This window comes from Hemitrygon akajei, chromosome 13 (genome assembly GCF_048418815.1).
Source record: "Hemitrygon akajei chromosome 13, sHemAka1.3, whole genome shotgun sequence".
NCBI classification, from domain to species: Eukaryota; Metazoa; Chordata; class Chondrichthyes; order Myliobatiformes; family Dasyatidae; genus Hemitrygon; species Hemitrygon akajei.
Genome location: NC_133136.1, coordinates 88,161,469 through 88,167,468, shown reverse-complemented (window position 1 = coordinate 88,167,468; position 6,000 = coordinate 88,161,469). Strand labels below are relative to the sequence as shown.

Below are 6,000 nucleotides of genomic sequence, written 5' to 3'. Positions count from 1 at the left end.
TGGGACAGAGGGATGTGAGAGTCTGCTGGTGAGTGTTGTGGGACAGAGGGATGTGAGAGTCTGCTGGTGAGTGTTGTGGGACAGAGGGATGTGAGAGTCCGCTGGAAGAGGCTGCACAAGTAGACAAAGTGGTGAGGAAGGTTTAGCATGCTGACCTTCATCAGTCATGGCGTCAAGTTTAAGAGTGGGATATATATATGTGTCAAAGGTGAGACTGCACTTGGAGTATTATGTACAGTTGTGGTCATTGTTAAAGGAAAGACATTGTCAGGCAGGGGAGTGTGCAGAAGAGATTTGTGTGGGATTAGAGGGGCTCAGTTATTGGGAGAGGTTGTCCAAACTGGACCTTCATTCTTTGGAGCAGAGGAGGATGAGGAGCCACCTCAAAGGATTTTATAAAATCATGAGAGGTGTGGAGAAGGTAGTCTTTTCCCCAGGGTTGGAAAGTCAAACTAGAAGGCACAGATATAAGGTCCTCCCATAGATGCTGTCTGGCCTGCTGAATTCTGCCAGCATTTTGTGTTTTTATTTATTTCCAGCATCTGCAGATTCATTCGTGTTGGCACAGATATAAGTTACGGGAGAGACCCGAGAGGCAACTTCTTTACTGAGAAAGCAGTGAGCTCTTGGAATGAGCTGCCAGAGGAAGGAGTCGAGTGGAGGTATACAATAATTGAAACATTGAGATATATTTGGATAGGCACACGGAAGGAAAGCCTTGTAGGTTGAAGGTTTGTACGCAGGTAACTAGGACTAGCAAGGAGGTTGGGGTGGTCGGCATTGACCAGTTGGGCCGAAGGGTCTGTTTCTGTATTGTTTTACTCTACAATTAAAACTCCTGACGACGCATCACAACGGCAATGAAGGTGGAGGAAGACTGCGGCAGTGAGGGGTACCTAGTCATCTTTCTCTCCATACCACCAGACCCTGACAGGGACTGTGTGGTGGTTGCCCGTGCATCAGTCTCTCCGCGTTAAACGAAGTGACGCACCGGCGTTCTCCACGAAGGGAAGCCAGGCTAACATCCCAGAAACCCCAGGAGAACATCATGCCCAATTTGAACATTGCTCCATACTCAGGTGATGTCAGACTTTGCAGAGATGCAAAGGAAACACCATCTACCAGATTCAGCAGATCAAATATTCTGACAGATTTTCCAAACTACTGGGTGTTATCAAAACCCAAATACACTTCACTTCTATTTTGGATAGTACATGGTATCATCATAATTTTTCCAGTCAGCCTCGAGCCCTGGTGAGTTCTGCAGGAGACGTCATCTGCTGAGCCACACGGGTAAAAACAACACCCACGTTGGAATTTCTGACCACTGTAGTTGGTCTAAGGATTATCGGGAGTTGTGCCTCGGCTCTGCTGATGAAGCCATTTTTCATTATCTCTGTCCTTATCCCCTGGAGGGCGGAGCTGAAGTGGGGGGGGGGGATTCATAACAACACGTTTTCATAGGATCTTCAAATGCTCTGGGCAATGGCAGCACAGGATTATCATCTTATGTAACCATTCCATCAAGCCTATGGAAATGCATAACATAAATTGATAAAGGCTGTAATACTGCTTTTGATTATTGCTCAGTTGATTGTTCCAGCAGCGTTTTGACTCTATCAGATTGTCGGAGTGCACCCACCGCGTTACCCCTGAGTGGTCACAGGTTCCAGACGGCGGCACGTTACTGCTAGGCTGCCGGTTCCTGGGCGGACTCTGGCAGCTGAGGAAGCGGAAGTGTTGCTGCCTGGGTCCAATCTGCTTTGGCTGCCACGTCGGTGGCGACGTGGACTTGCGAGACCGGCACCGGAGCGTAGGCTGGCCGTGCCGCGGCACCGACGCGCACTCGCGGACAGGAGCCCGAGGTGAGCCGGGGGCCGGGGGCCGGGGGCCGGGGGGAAGGGGTGAGCTCCTGCCGAGTCCCTCCTCTCCAGTCTGGGCCTCGGCAGCCGCTTCGGATCGCATCGGGCTGAGATCGAGGGAAGTGAGCCGGGTTGCCGGGCCGTGAGGGCATTGCATTTATTTCAGCTTCATGGACCAGTTCTGCTCGGTCCGGCCTTTTCTACGCTTTAAGTTCTTAATTAGTGCACTTGCTCGCACGGAGTGCAACTTCAGGCGATCCTCCCCGCTGTGCGCTGTTACCAGCGGGTTACTCTCACTGTTACGGTACGCTTGTCTGCCGTGTTCCGGGGCTCAGGAGCCCGGTTTATTCCTCTTCCCTCGGTTTTGGGGTGTATGCTGGCCAGACCTCTCCTGCTTCTGAATGGTGCTGTTTATTTCTGTCCGGGCAGGCACCTTGGGCCTCCTTTTAATCTCTGATGTGAAAGACAGTCTCTTTTGGAAGCAAGGGTTTAAAATGACTTCCATCCGCTTGACAAATGAAAATGTGATGAATTGGTGGATTAAGGGTGGAATTTGCACTGGAGTAACTCAATGAAAGCATCACTATTGTTGTCTGCACCGACAAAGGTGGAACTATGCACCTCATCTTAATCGTGATGCCAGTATATTTCTTCACTGGGGCAAGTTGTGGTATTGCCTTGTTGGGGATCAGCAGTGGTAGCTCCACTTCCAGTTGATGCAAACGGTTTGCAGTTTCATCCCTCCTCTGGCGACGCTGACACAGTATCTAATGTGTATTCAATATTTCAGTAATTTTAGAAATATACTGTTTCATCAAGCATTCTTTGTTTACATAATTCTTTATGGATTGTATGTAAAAGTATGTAAATGGCATACGTCAACACATCGCCACATCATATGTGAGTCGTACTAAAGTAACAATGAAGTGTTTATCCCTGGGCTCCCTGTGTTTTTCTTTCAATTAGTTTTGGATCAACAAAACACAACATGTAGACTGGCACTGAACTGTCTCGGTATCCTTTTTAACGTGCCGTTTTTCCGGCTGAGACGTTGGAATGGGTTCTCGGCTGAATCCAAGAGATCCTGTGGCACTCCAGGAAATTCTTCAATGATTTCCAGGCCAAAATATATTCCTGAACAGGCATTGTTAAACATCAGATCGTTAGCTGTGTTCCTGCAGCGTTTTGTGTGTGAGGCTCGGAGTTCCAGCATCTGCAGATTTTCTCTTGTTTGTGAGGTAATCCCCTGGTTATGTTGGGGATCTACTCGGTACCCGCATGAATAAATTAACTGATTTTACTTTATTTCTGGTGCCTCACCTGACTAATTAGTGCATAGACTGTCCCTGAATTACAAAACCATCTGTACATGATCAAGGCCCCATAATATTAAATTTAAATAGCTGATATGTTTACAGACATTTGTAGGCATGTCAGAAATCATTCCTCTTCTCTTCACTTTTAATGATTGTTGCTTCTTACGAGTTATTTCTGTTTTGATCCCACTTAAGACACAGATGTAACAATGTGGTTTCTGTGTTGAATATTGTTTGTGACTTTTCTGGATTATGGACTGAATTAATTTATGGATGTTTGTAAGAATAGACCCTGGGGCAGGAGGCAGTGTAAAACGAGTTAAAGGGCCTTGTGAAGTCTTAGCTAATGATTTTTCCTATCATGTCAAAATGTGTGAGTCTGGGATGGGGGTGGGAGGTCAGGATGAGGTTATGTTAGAGTACAGTGCGCTCTGGAGTGATACAGAGTGGGTTACACTGGAGTGCTGTCGTACTGTTAGTTGCTTTTTCACTTTTCCTGTAGTTGGAAGTAATTTACTACAGTAAAATAGGAAAAGAGGAACAAAAGAGAAAATCTCTTACTATCTCTCCTTTCAGTTAGTCCTGACGAAGGGTCTCGGCCCGAAACGTCGACAGTGCTTCTCCTCATAGATGCTGCCTGGCCTGCTGTGTTCTACCAGCATTTTGTGTGTGTTGTTGTTAGAATATTTCTTAAGTTTTTTAAAAATCACTTTTTGCAATGCTGGAGAGACCTGGTGTGAAATGTCTTAATTCCTGGACAAACTGTGTCAGGGGAAATTCCTCTCAACAAGGGAACACAAGAATCGGAGAAAAGAAGTGAGCGTGTCGTGAATGGTGGGGGTCCTTTGTGGTGTGTGCTGCTTTCCTGCATAGGTGTGCTGTACAGGGAGAGCTTCTCTGTGATGGACTGGGCCACCATCCGCTACCTTTTGTAGGATTTTCCGTACCAGGCCGTGATACAGCCAGTCAGTGTACCGTCCGTACCAGGCCGTGATACAGCCAGTCAGTGTACCGTCCGTACCAGGCCGTGATACAGCCAGTCAGTGTACCGTCCGTACCAGGCCGTGATACAGCCAGTCAGTGTACCGTCCGTACCAGGCCGTGATACAGCCAGTCAGTGTACCGTCCGTACCAGGCCATGATACAGCCAGTCAGTGTACCTTCCGTACCAGGCCATGGTACAGCCAGTCAGTGTACCGTCCGTACCAGGCCATGATACAGCCAGTCAGTGTACCTTCCGTACCAGGCCGTGGTACAGCCAGTCAGTGTACCGTCCGTACCAGGCCGTGATACAGCCAGTCAGTGTACCGTCCGTACCAGGCCGTGATACAGCCAGTCAGTGTACCGTCCGTACCAGGCCATGATACAGCCAGTCAGTGTACCGTCCGTACCAGGCCGTGATACAGCCAGTCAGTGTACCGTCCGTACCAGGCCATGATACAGCCAGTCAGTGTACCATCCGTACCAGGCCATGATACAGCCAGTCAGTGTACCGTCCGTACCAGGCCATGATACAGCCAGTCAGTGTACCGTCCGTACCAGGCCATGATACAGCCAGTCAGTGTACCGTCCATACCAGGCCGTGATACAGCCAGTCAGTGTACCTTCCGTACCAGGCCGTGATACAGCCAGTCAGTGTACCGTCCGTACCAGGCCGTGATACAGCCAGTCAGTGTACCTTCCGTACCAGGCCGTGATACAGCCAGTCAGTGTACCGTCCGTACCAGGCCGTGATACAGCCAGTCAGTGTACCGTCCGTACCAGGCCGTGATACAGCCAGTCGGTGTACCGTCCGTACCAGGCCGTGATACAGCCAGTCAGTGTACCGTCCGTACCAGGCCGTGATACAGCCAGTCAGTGTACCGTCCGCCACACTCCTTATAGAAGTTTGTCAGAGTTTTAGATGACATGCTGAATCTGTGCAAACTTCTAAGGAGGCAGAGGCACTGTCGTGCTTTCTTTGTAAAGGCAGTTACGAGCTGGACCCAGGACAGGTCCTCTGGAATGGTAACACCAGGGAATTTAAGGCTGCTGACCCTCTCCACTTCCAATTCCCCAATGAGGCCTGGCTCATGGACCTGCGGTTTCCTCCTCCCGAAGTCAGTAATCATCTCAGGTCTTTCAGGTTCACTGGAAACTTTATGGTATGACAGGCTAATAGGTAAAAATAAAAGTGAAGCGAACGTGTGTTTGGGCTTTAATAGCAGTAGCGTGCAGAAGGTCTGCGATCAAACTGTCAAAGGGCATTGGATTATCGGAGTTGTACTTCTGTTGCATTACAGGGTTTCCTGGATGACCCCGGTAGCTGCAAAGTGAAATCATGTACCTTGGTGATCGCAAGGAGTTGACTGTGTGGGTCTGTGTCTAATGAACAGCGCTGTACCTCTTTCAGAGTCAGGAATGCTTTCTCAAAGATCGAATGGTTTACTGAGTACTGAAAAAATGTTGGTTGATGCACAAAAATGAGAAAGCTGGTCTGCTGTGTGGTAAACTGTAAATGATTACATTTGGCACTGCAGGCAGACATCAGGAAGGAGTTGTGGTCAGTCAGCGATGGTGACGGTTTCTCTGTCACATGCACAGCGGGAACCAGCATCACACTGGCCAGTGGTAGGGTTTTGGCAGAGGTTTACGTCTAGATCCATGCTTCTGGAATGGGAGCACCCTCCGTGTGGGAAAGCCAAAACAGTCCGATGGAGCAGATAGGGACTTTGGTTTGAACCCAACCTTACTCACATCGACACTGTGCCGTCTGACTACAAAGTCGATGTGTTTGAAACAAAAGATAATTTAATAATGGAACATTCAAAGTCGATGTGTCT

General features: G+C 48.7%; 1 protein-coding gene across 6 annotated transcripts in view; it reads left to right on the top strand.

Annotated features, from left to right (window-relative positions):
- Nucleotides 1-1,454: 1,454 nt before the first annotated feature.
- Nucleotides 1,455-6,000, top strand: part of sec31a (SEC31 homolog A, COPII coat complex component) — an 82,042-nt gene continuing 77,496 nt past the window's right edge. For 2 of the 6 annotated variants that reach the window (XM_073065016.1, XM_073065013.1), the window contains exon 1: nt 1,456-1,865. The gene's annotated coding sequence lies outside the window, so the exon portion shown is untranslated. Of the gene's footprint in view, nt 1,866-6,000 lie in introns of all 6 variants that reach the window. The other 4 variants (XM_073065018.1, XM_073065014.1, XM_073065019.1 and 1 more) reach the window with 3 other exon arrangements.